Consider the following 13,011-nt stretch of genomic DNA (forward strand, 5'->3'; position numbering starts at 1 on the left):
TTTTTGGGAAAAACTGCTTATTTGCTGTCTGGTAGAGCTTTAGATGAGAAGACAGATTAGACCCTCATGTCTGTCCAGTGACTCCACAGCCAGCAGCCAGTTAGCTTAGCTTAGCACAAAGACTGGAAATTAGCTAGCTTTGGCACTATTAGAAAGGTCACGCAATATTTCACGCAGCTTCTCTAAAGCTCACTAAATAACATGTGGTTTGTTTAATTCAATTCAATTAAATATCTTTTCTGACAACCGAACATGCAACAACCAGACTTTTAGATACTGGCAACAGTTCTTAAAGTCCGTAAAGGCGTCTTGTGACTTCCTCCTTCGGCCACCGAGATGTTTCAGTAGATCCAGTTGTTGGGGACTTTAAAATGTGTACAAATCTTAGGTAAAAAAACAGATAATGAATGTACCCACATCCTACTATTTATTCCTTATTTTGGTAGATGGCGCTCGACGCGTTCATACGTGCTTCGTTCTGGTTCTGGGTTAACGGTGAAGAAGATGAAGACATCGCCAGAACTGTTCTGTACGCTAACTAACGTTGTCTGCTGGGTAAACTGTTAAATCAAACTTGGTACATATTCAGTAAAATGTTATAAAGTGCAAACGGTTTAATTCAGCTTTTAAATTAGCTTGCGATGCTAACGAAGGTTAGCCGGATGGTGTTCTTTTAAGGTACTGTTTTATAGTTTTGGTTTGCCTTAAGCTACTATATAGTTATTTCCTGTGTGTCGATGATTAAACAGTGCGAGTTTAGGGTTAATGGAGATATTGGTAAAGCCATGTATCTATGGTAACTGTCATGGGGATTTTAGTAAACATATAAACCAGGTAGCTACTTTGAGAAATGACGCACCATCATTGTTCTGTTAAAGAAGCAGCTTTGTAATGCAAATTGTGAACAATATCAAATTCATAGGTAGCGTTTTGACATTTAGTTTTGTTTAGTTCATTTATTTTGCACAATTTAAAAAATAAAATAAGAATAAACAAACATAAATACATATCACAGTGCAGGAAGAGACAAAAAGCCAACTGGGCTTATTTGAAGCCTCCACCTATATAATATTAAAATGGTACAATATTACAGAGAACATAAAATGAATATGCATAAGATATGACTACGTAAAATATTATGTTTTTACAAGATATGAAATATTGGGACATGGGACATTGGTTTATCTGCATTAGTCCCTATGAGTGAAACAACTATACATATAATATAACAGCTAAAACAAGAAGTACATGAACAATAACACATAAAAAAAACAATTACAAAACACCTTTTGAATCATTGTATAGAGGAACATTTTTTGTGTTGGGTGGGAAAAGTCATTCCATAATTTGATTCCCCTAAATCTTATTGAAAATTGGCCTCTGCTAGTAATTAATTTAGATGATTGTTATCATGTTTTAGTGGTGTTATGGTCGTCATGTGCAGAATGCGTGTAGATGCAGCCATTGGTGCAGAACTCATGTGATATTTCACCTGTATTGATGCGTCTTGATCTTATTATTCGTGCAACACATTAGGATATTCCTATAGCCTAAAGAGATATGTCATTAGAGACAAAGAAACACATAAATAAGAGAGTTTAAAGAGTTTAAATAAAAAGTCACTCAAAACGCTTCTGTGTGGGATTTCCTTTTTTTTTTTTTGTTCTAAATCCTTAGGCAGACGACTCCGTGTCCAAAAGATACATCTATAAAAACCTAATAACAGATGAAGAAGTTATGGGCCTATAAATCAGTCTTATTAGGAATGCAGTGTGTCTGGAAGAATGTGTGCGAGCTCTTCGTCGGTGTGTGTGTGTGTGTGAACAGAGGCGTCGACAACCTTGTGCAGCGGAGGTAATCATTAACGTGACCCGTCACCGCGGGCCTGATGCCTCGTTGTTTGAGTTGGCGCACATCAGGGCCCCACCTTTTAGTAATAGGCCGATATATATATATATGTGTGAGGGTGTGAGCCAATCATTGGTGAAATGTGTTAAATTATAACTTTAATTCAAGCCTAAATATATCGTGACGCTCATTTCTGACAGTTCTCACGTCCACGGTGTGTCACAGAGTGAGACCTGCTGTCTGCTCATGTTCATTTAGTTTCTTTTATGCAGATTCAGCGACATTATTTCTCCTGACTCCTCTTCAGCTCATTGTTGCCGACACCTAATAAATCTAGTATTTCTTCACCTCCCGTATCGCCTCATAACTGTTCTCCCGTCCATCAGGTCCGGTTCCTCTCTTGGGGGAAAGCGAGCCGTTCTGTGTCCCGGAACATTCTGTCAGGTAACAGGATACACATCACCTGTCGGCTCATCAAATATTTAACCGGTGAGGCTGCAGAGGCTCACAAAAGCAAGGTATTGAGTTCATTCAAAATCCCCAGTTGCCTTCGGAACTGGCGCATAGATCGCGACGTTTAGCCAGAGTCAACTCTGCCAAACGTGCCGTTTGTTCTGTTCCGACCATTGTTCGCTGCACTTGTTGTGTCTTATCTTGACTCGGGTGTCTTATCGCGCCGCAATTAATAAAACCAGGTTATCGCATTAGTCTGTGCTTTATCACCAGCGATACGCTTTATACACTTCGGAAAATTGGATTACCTTTTTAAATATTACAAGAGGGAATATGAACGTCATGTTTATCTGTAACTGTCACTTCTTCCACACTACCTCACACTGTCTCAGTTCAATCCCACAGTTATGATAAACAATCCCACAGTTACATAACCGTGGATATCCGTTATCTACATGTGACTGTGCAGTTTAGAAATGCAATGAACTGCAAATAACTCTGAAACTTGATTCTTTTCAAGCTATTAATGACACTCTTGTTTGGACTTGTTGCATGAAAGTGTTCGACGTCTCCCTTCATGCTGGGGTCTGGGAGGTATTTAGAGACTTTCTGTTGAATGATCCATAAACGTGTGTATTTGTACATACAGTATAGGTTGCCATATGTTGCGGTGGCTCAGGTGATGAGTGCATCGGATTGCGTTCAAGCAGGCTGTTGCTCATAGTCCCACAGCCCCTTCACATATGGTGCGAATGAGAGAGGAAACCCGGGTGTTATGTCCTTCAGTCAAATGATACGCATGAGCAGCTCCGCGATAAACACACGACATGATGATTTCATGAAGTCACTGTTGTTTCTAGTGAAATTTGATTTTCTCTAACTATGAAGCAAGAACTGTCAGTCTGCATGTCTTTGGCAAACCGCTCAGAACCGCTCATATGATCTACTTCACGCTTTGAGGCTGGATTGCTGGGGACATAAGGACACGCAATGTGGAAGTTGGCGCAACTTGGACACGGTCGTTGCCTGCAACAACCACTGTTTCCTTCTGGTACGGCGGGCCGGCCGGGCGGTGGCTCCTATCTTGCGTCTTTCTAGCGTTTTCTTTGACGTGCATAATAGTTTTCAGCGCCAGGGCCGGAGTCGGACCCCTCCTTTAATGTCTTTCTATTAACAATATCAAAGTTCTTATTGAGGTTTCACAGATGAAGCATCGGTAGTCCGTCCTGATTGGTGCTTTATGGAATGTGAAGGGCAAGTGGAGGTCAACCGGCTGGGTGAACGCCGACAAAATAGGATTGTAGCAGGATGTTGTGTTGAATTAAATCAAGTTTAACATTAACTTTATTCAACACATTTTGAGTTTTGGACTGAGGGCTGAGACTGTATGTGTTTGTGTTTTTTATTATAGATTCTGCATTTCTAAAGGCATGTAGAGAAAAGAGAAACAACTCTGACCATGTGGCCTCTCAGTCGGCTTCTCCTGGCCGTTTTAGTCTTGGTCTAACGGCTGAACCGGCGCTCTGCCGCCACACAGGAGACTGGACTCACCAGACTCTCTGAACGTGGAATTTCCCCATTCTTCAAGCTCTTGCTTCACCGAGAGGAAATCCTGCAGCATGCGCTCTTTCAGCTGCACCGGCACCCGTAGTGGTTCCCAGACCAGACCAGCTCCGAGGGCCTCGAGTCGGTAAAGTATTTGGACGCATTTTGACCCGATGATGGTGCTCGGTCAGAAGTCCAGGGATCACCAAATTTAATTACGGTTCATCCTGGGGGGAAGATGACAAGTCTGTAACAAATTCCATGGCAATCCGTCCGATAGTTGTTGAGACATTTCAATCAAAACCACAAATGTGAACCTCATGGTGGCTCCAGAGGAAAGGTGCCATGGATATCTGTATCTACTCAACCTGTTAGTGCTAGAATACATGTCAGGAGGCCGTGGATGTCAGAACAAATTCTCCTCCGGTACTTCTTTTTTTAGACATTTCAGTCTGGACCAAATTAGTGGACCAGCTTTCCGTTCCCTCCAGCCGTGCCGCTGGCAAAGTGTCACCTCATTACAACCGAACCCTCCGCCTGTGAGGTACCTTTCTTATTTTATAACCTAAAGCATTTTATCAACGTGTGTTATTTGTGTATTTTGATTAAAATGTTTAAATCCAGGTTAAACCACGTAAAGGACTTCTTATTTTTGAAAAGCGATTCATAAATAAAGTGTATTATTATTATTATCATTCGTACATTGTTTGTTCTGCCTTTCAAAATACTGTTTCTCTGTAATGTGCCACACATTGTTGACACACTCTTGTGTATTTCCCTCCCTACAACAGCTGGTTTGTATCACGCAAACGGAGTAAACAGCATATTGAGACCGTCCACCATCATAGTTTTTTTACAGCCGCAATTACCTGTCTGGAGTGGGACGTCCCATACCAGACACATGTGCTCGGGGGGGGTTGTGTTTGCTTCGGTTTGGAGGGGTTGACGGTATCTGCAGAGGTTTGAAACGAGGCCTGAGGCCGTCAGACGTGTTTGTCTTGTCCTGCTGTTAGATGAGTGCATGTTGACAGACACTGATACTTCTTTTTGTTTGTTTTGTTTTAAGTTCTTCAGTTAACCTTTCTGTGCTTCACCACTAACTAAAAGCAAACAGTGAGGCTAGCGCTCACAACGTGTCGGGATAGGAATCAACACGTCTGGTAGGAACAACTAAGCCTTTGAGGCTGGTGTGTAGGGGAATTTGTCTTTTATGAGACGCACTCGTGCAGTTCATGTTCTGCTTCATACGCGGTGTTGCTGCGTGCAAAATTTTCAGAAAAAAAAACCGCTCATCAATCGTGTTGACTCGAGGGAAGTGAAGAAGAGTTCAGCTGTAACATTAGTTTATCCATCACCCAGAAGAAAAAGCTTCAGTCATTGAGCAAACGACACGCTCGACTCAGTCCTTGAGGCTCCGCCCCCCGCTGCTGCACAGAAGGCTTTTGGTTGTTTATTCAAATTTGAATTAGTGTCCAAATTGAATAGAGAGGCTAGTTTTGGTGTCGGAATAAATATGTATAGCAGTCAACGACGACAGACGAATAATTGTTTGATCCCCTCTGAATTGTGCCTTTAATTACACTTATGATGTTTATCTATTTAAAAGTTAATTTTGCAAGTCAAGAAAGTTGCAGTTTGCGGTAGTATTATTTAGTGAACTACGTCTTTCGTGTTACACAATGTCCAACACCTACTAGCTAGCTAGCTAACGTAGCTGTTAACGTAGATGTTAGCTAGCTAGCTAACATAGCTGTTAGCTAGCTAACAGCTACGTTAGCTAGCTAACGTAGATGTTAGCTAGCTAACGTAGCTGTTAGCTAGCTAACAGCTAGCTAACATCTACGTGTGTCGTCTTTCAAGCTAACGTATTTCCACAGTCTTAAGCTTCAACGGTTTTACGACAAACTGTGACTTTCTTGACTGTTGACTATTTTCCCAAAATAAGGTCCCACGGTTGTCCACCGGAAGGGGCGGGGCTTCGCCTCTCTTTACCCCCAAACGAGTTTGAAGTAGATCGGATTGCTTCACAGTCAGAAGAGAGAGAAGCAACGATGATTCTGCAAGCAAGTTTATTAATTTAGCACATTTTCAGCAGCAAGGCAATCCAATGCCAAGACAAAAAACAAAAGAAACTAAATACATTACTACATTCATTTAGGAGCCAAGCTAAACAGGAATAAGACTTAGTGACAGTGCAGTTTAACAAAGCTGCTGGTTCTTAACACCCTTACAGAGATTCCTTTCTTTACATGTTGGCAGAAAAAGAAGTAAAGAAAATAAGGCATTTAGTGTGTAACACCAATGAGTTCAAGATTTACATTATTATTCAAAAAATTATCCTCAAGTATTCTATATCCAATACACATGTTCACCTCAGGACGTTGAACCTCCAGTGGGTTCTTTAAGGATTGGCATTCCGATCATTAAAATGGGATTTAGTGTCAGCCGATGCCTGCGGTTATGAAATGACGGTCCCAGCTCAGACTGAGGAAATGACTGCAGCTTTTATTGTTTTAATTTGCATCTGCTGGGTCATGATAATACTTTTCTTTTTCATGGAGATTGTGTCACCTGCACATGGGTTTAGGAGGCCGTACATCTCAAAGGCTGAACATCTGTGAATGCTTGTTTTTTTTGTTATTAGAACGCCCCGAGGACAACGAATTGTTATTTTAGGGATTTGAGGTTCAAGCTGTCTGAAATTCAGCAGGATGTTTGGAGGTCAAGCTGCTTAAAGACTCATAAGTTCCACTGTTTACTTCACTTTGTCTTAATTTAGTGACATTAGATTTTGAAAAACACAAAATATCAAAGTTTTATTTTAAAATTCAAAATTTAAGGGTCATTTTCATTAAATACATGTACTTTACTAAAAATGACTATCTTTGCATTCAATCAGTGATTTAATGATGTTTTCAATGTAAATCTACTTGCTAGAAGAACATTCATTCTCTGTCTTTGATGACGAATCAACCTGTCTTTGAATGGGTCCCTACATTTGATTTCGATGAAGTTGAGGATGAACGTCTTGAGAGGATTCTTGCGCCGTTCTGCACACAAGTCTGTAATCTCCTCACCTTGAATAGTACGCAACAAACATCCTGTTTCTGCGTCCGTTATTTTGAGAGTGAGGATATCAGTCTTCCTTCCCTTTCAACCTGTTTACAGCTAAATAAACATCCAGACGCACACATTCCCTCTCTGTTAGTCTTAGTCTGACGTCACAGATCACAGATAGCAATTCACCAGATTCACTCTCCCTCCGCCGGTCAGGAAACAAGTCGTCTTTGCTCGTTTACGTTGGAATTCGAACGATCTAACCCACGCATGTATTTCCTAAAATGTCACCGACAGCCTCATGTAGGTGGTTCTGTCTTAAGCCTCCGTTACACTTCAGGACGGACGTACGGACATTGTGAGGAGGAAACGTTTGGATCTTCTTTCCCTCTCCTCAAAGTTCTCAGTTTTATCTGCTCATCCGTGTCCTAGTAGTTAGGACATGTTGGATGTGCACAGACGTACGGTAAAAAACAAAAAAAGCATCTCCTGCTTTATGGTCTGTGTGACTCTAAATGGAGCATAATGTACTAAATGAACATCATGCTGTATTGAAGAAGACTGTAAACTAGAGATTGAGACCATAAACTCATGTTTACAATGTTTACTGAGGGAATAAATCAAGAGAGAAGTAGAGTCATTTTAGACTAGACTTCTATACAACCAGAGGAGTCGCCCCCTGGTGGACATTAGAGAGAATGCAACTTTTAAGACACTTCGGCTTCACTCTGCAGAACCAGAGGTGGCCGTCTGGTTATTGCATAACAACGGCAGTCTACCCACATTTCCTCTCTTAGCGTGCAGCGTAGCTAATGTGTACCTGCTCAAAAATATACTCTTGCTGTGTGTGTGTGTGTGTGTGTGTGTGTGTGTGTGTGTGTGTGTGTGTGTGTGCGCAGAACGCAGCATTTTCATTACCAGGAGAACTTTTGAATTGTCTGTTTGCTACATGGAGTATAAAAGATCCAAACGTTTCCTTGACACCATTAACGTCCGTAGAATGACCCAGATGATTCCTCCACATACAAACTGGAAACCCTAAACAAGTGAATAAAACGATAGTGCTGATGGGCCACATCTGGACCACATCTGGACCACACCTGGACCACATCTGGACCACACCTGGACCACATCTGGACCACACCTGGACCACACCAGGCAGACAGAGTTAAAAAGAAAAGCCACAAATGGCCGGAGTCACGCTATATTATAAGTGGGCCTACAAAGCAGCAGAAAGCATGCACAAGATCTCATTCTCCCTGAACCACAACCGCCTCAGGAGACTCGCATAGAGCGCAGACGTTGTTCACGTCGTGACTTTTACTACAACAAATCAAAACGTCTGCTGTGAGAGAGGACCCAGGATCCTTAATAAAGTCTCCAGAAATAGGGCCCCCTACCTCTAAAGCAGCTCTCACCCTCTCACTATGGCTTTATTTAAATACTTCACTGTGATCCTGGTTTGCCGGCTAATTTGACGTTGTTTTTCTCCTTTTTTTAACAACTGGAAAGAATGAAAGCTGAACAGCTGGGTGGCTATTACTCCAGTATAGCTGTAGTTAACCCCATTTCAACTTGACTCCACGTAGAAGTGAATTCTATGAGGTGGTAAATATCACACCGATTATCAAGATTCCTCTTCCTCAAACACTTTGACTTCCTCTTCATTCACTTCCTCCAGTAGAACTGATCAAAATATCTTTTTGAATTGACTCATAAATGACTTTTGCTTCTGCAAGATGAACTTGACGTGACATGTCTGTCAGCTCACTTATGGGCCTGTAGCCCATTCGTCTTTTGATCGTTTATTACCAATTACCCATTTTTAAACAAGTTAGTTATGGTCCTTAGTTATGATTAATAATATAATAAAAGCCCTTTTAAAATACTCTACAAACTCAAACGTTTTACTGCGCCAAACAAATTATAACAATACGTGATTGGAAGCAGGCGGCAACCTCCGGGTCTGAAAAGTAAAGCTAAAGCTTTGTGTGTTAAAGCTGCATTCTCTCTAGTGTCCACCAGGGGGCGACTCCTCTGGTTGTATAGAAGTCTAGTCTAAAATGACTCTACTTCTCTCTTGATTTATTCCCTCAGTAAACATTGTAAACATGAGTTTATGGTCTCAATCTCTAGTTTACAGTCTTCTTCAATACAGCATGATGTTCATTTAGTACATTATGCTCCATTTAGAGTCAAACAGACCATAAAGCAGGGGATGCTTTAGGGGCGGGGCTACACGCTGATTGACAGGTCGCTACTGCGGCGTTGTCCGGTCTGGGAGTTGTGACGTCTGACGTGTGTTTTCACGTCATGAAAGGTAATTGTAACACCTGCTGTTGCCTTTTATCTCCGTTCAATGCGGTCTAACTTAAGCTGGCTTTCATATTTCTATCTGTAGCCTGTCATGCTCACTTTTCTCTAGTTCTGTTGTCAATAGAGTTCTGCAGGGATGCATTCTGTTGAAGGCCAACAGGAAGTTGGCGTTGCGCTGGTTCCCATTGACAAAAAACCCAAAGGCAACATTTCCATTGGATTCTGGTTTATTACAGAAAATAAACTCTTTATAGATACTTTGTTGCGCAAGATAAACTTCACAAATAAACATCACTTTTATGGTTTTTGAAGCTTGAATGCTGTAAAAAAAGCGACACACACCTGTGTTGCTTGCCAACCGTTCTGCTAAATGTTGCTGAAGACGACGATGGTTGGCGGCAGAATTAGTATTTATCGATAAGTTATTGTCGCTGGGTGTTTTATTTCCTGCTCTGCGTCGCGCCTAACGAAGCCCCCCAAGCTGTTAAAATCACCGCCTCGCGTGGCTCACTTCTTCAAATTTCACCAATTTCGGCCCTTTAATGACAGATCCCCCGATTGCAACACTAAAGGCATGTCGCAATCCACAAATGGTTGCCATTAAATTTAAATGCTCCCAAACTTCAAGTGTTTGCCCAGAGATGTAAACCTTTTAACCGTTAGAGAGTTTTAATGAGCAAACGCATAACGGGATTGGCACGCAACAACTTTACGTCCCTGATGTGGTTCGTTCGGCTTTATCGCTCGATTTCAGTTTCCGCTTGTTTAGAGGAAACAAACAAACAACAACAACAACAACACCTTGAAGTGTTCTAATTGGCCGTCACTGCTAGTTGTGTGTGTGTGTGTGTGTGTGTGTGTGTGTGTGTGTGTGTGTGTGTGCGCGCCATGTGAGGACGGAGAAATCACACATGTGCGGTGTAGCTGGGGGAGTGACGCGAGTGTCGGCTGAGACCGCTGATAACCGGAGAGGGTCTCCTTCCTGTACAGCTGTGCTTGACCGGCACAACAACACTTGAATGAATGAATTATTCACCAAAGACACGTGCGCACACACACACACACACACACACACACACACACACACACACACACACACACACACACACACACACACACAATAGTACCGGTGGCACAGATACCTCTCTTTTCCTTGATAAGCAGTGACTGTAGTTGGACAGGAACCAGCGGTGTTATCGTGACTCTGGGAGGAAAAACATCCTGGAGGTTATTACTTTCTATGCCCCCCCCCCCCCCCCCCCCCCCCCCCCCCTCCCTACCCCCCCACCCCCCCACCGGCACTACCTCAGCCCCCCCGCTGGCTTTTAATATCCAACAGCTAAGTGACCTCATGAGAAATTTGTGAATGGACGGGCCGGCCGGTTCTTCTTATCGGGGGCCTGCAGATTCCAGCCCCTCGTTTGGACCTACGAGACACAATAACAGTGAGGCGGCACATCCTGCTCCGCTCGGTGCATAATGGACGATTGTGCAAATCAATTGTTGTGAGCGTACGGTGCGGTTGCGTAGGAATCGTCCGTCCGTCCCCCCCGTGATACCAGCTGCAGATTGCACCACGCTACACTAACAATGTTCGGTTGGAGCGGCGCCATTTCATTCGTCTTGCGCCACGCTGAGTTTAGCAAACACGTGAAAAGCACCATGGGAAATCTGAGTTTATTAAATAAACTTAGGGTTTCTGTTTACCGTGTCGATCCGTTCCAGTAACCCTGGCATCATTTCCTCTTTTCAAACAACAATGTAGAGCATCTTCATATGTTCCACCATCTACTGTGTGTTTCACAATAACCAAATGAAGCTGAACTGCAGGGGGTTGGGCTCAATAAAAGGACCCAGCAAAGTGGTACCAGCTTCTGTTTATGTAACACATTGATGGTATTATGACTTTGATTCAACCCGGTCTTGACAAGATGTTTGGACATGGTGTGTGTGTGTGTGTGTGTGTGTGTGTGTGTGTGTGTGTGTGTGTGTGTGTGTGTGTGTGTGTGTGTGCGTGTTGTACACACCTGCACTTAAAGCTTAAGTCGTTGGTATTTTTCTAGAGTGTTGGAATGAGCCCGTTGCTCAGCGTTGGAGTGACGACGAGCTCTGCTGCTCCGCTCACGCTGCGACGGCCTGCAGATGTTGACAGAGTCTGTCACCCACCAGACGTGCAGGACACTGATGGATGGGTGGATGTGGTGGAGCGACGTGATCACAAGACTCACAGTTCAGATATCGTATCGCTGATCAGAGTCACAGATCGGATCGGCATAAAAGAAAAAAGGGAGCAAATAGAACTTTTAGATCTCTGACACTAATTGCTGATCATTAATAATTAATATTGGCAGATACAGAACCCTTTGATTAGAGCAAGAATCCAGACTTTGTGATGTCAACGTTAAAACTTTATTTACACTGACGGTTAACGTTAAAACTTTATTTACACTGACGGTTAACGTTAAAACTTTATTTACACTAATGGTTAACATTAAAACTTTATTTACACTGATGGTTAACGTTAAAACTTTATTTACATTGATGGTTAACGTTAAAACTTTATTTACACTAATGGTTAACGTTAAAACTTTATTTACACTCTGATGGTTAACGTTAAAACTTTATTTACACTGTGATGGTTAACGTTAAAACTTTATTTACACTGATGGTTCACGTTAAAACTTTATTTACACTGATGGTTAACGTTAAAATTTTATTTACACTGATGGTTAACATTAAAACTTTATTTACACTGATGGTTAACGTTAAAATTTTATTTACACTGATGGTTAACATTAAAACTTTATTTACACTGTGATGGTTAACATTAAAACTTTATTTACACTGTGATGGTTAATGTTAAAACTTTATTTACACTGTGGTGGTTAACGTTAAAACTTTATTTACACTGATGGTTAACATTAAAACTTTATTTACACTTTGATGGTTAACATTAAAACTTTATTTACACTGTGATGGTTAATGTTAAAACTTTATTTACACTGTGGTGGTTAACGTTAAAACTTTATTTACACTGATGGTTAACATTAAAACTTTATTTACACTTTGATGGTTAACGTTAAAACTTTATTTACACTGTGGTGGTTAACGTTAAAACTTTATTTACACTGATGGTTAACGTTAAACTTTATTTACACTGTGATGGTTAACGTTAAAACTTTATTAACACTGATGGTTAACGTTAAAACTTTATTTACACTGACGGTTAACGTTAAAACTTTATTTACAGTGACGGTTAACGTTAAAACTTTATTTACACTGTGATGGTTAACGTTAAAACTTTATTTACACTGATGGTTAACGTTAAAACTTTATTTACACTGTGATGTTAAAGTTAAAACTTTATTTACAGTGATGGTTAACGTTAAAACTTTATTTACACTGATGGTTAACGTTAAAACTTAATTTACACTGTGATGTTAACGTTAAAACTTTATTTACACTCTGATGGTTAACGTTAAAACTTTAGTTACACTGTGATGGTTAACGTTAAAACTTTATTTACACTGATGGTTAACGTTAAAACTTTATTTACACTGTGATGGTTAACGTTAAAACTTTATTTACACTGTGAGGGTTAACGATAAAACTTTATTTACACTCTGATGGGTAATGTTAAAACTTTATTTACACTGTGATGGTTGTTACCACTAATATACTACTTACCCGGCATGTACCACTGGATATATAGTATACAGGTCATGATTGCATATTTTTAAAATTTTAAGTTTAATCATGTGGAATATTGACATAATACACTGAATTAATGAA

The sequence above is a fragment of the Cebidichthys violaceus genome, unplaced genomic scaffold (assembly GCF_023349555.1).
Source record: "Cebidichthys violaceus isolate CVI_PGR_0920_01 unplaced genomic scaffold, fCebVio1.0.p SCAF_35, whole genome shotgun sequence".
Lineage (NCBI taxonomy): Eukaryota > Metazoa > Chordata > Actinopteri > Perciformes > Stichaeidae > Cebidichthys > Cebidichthys violaceus.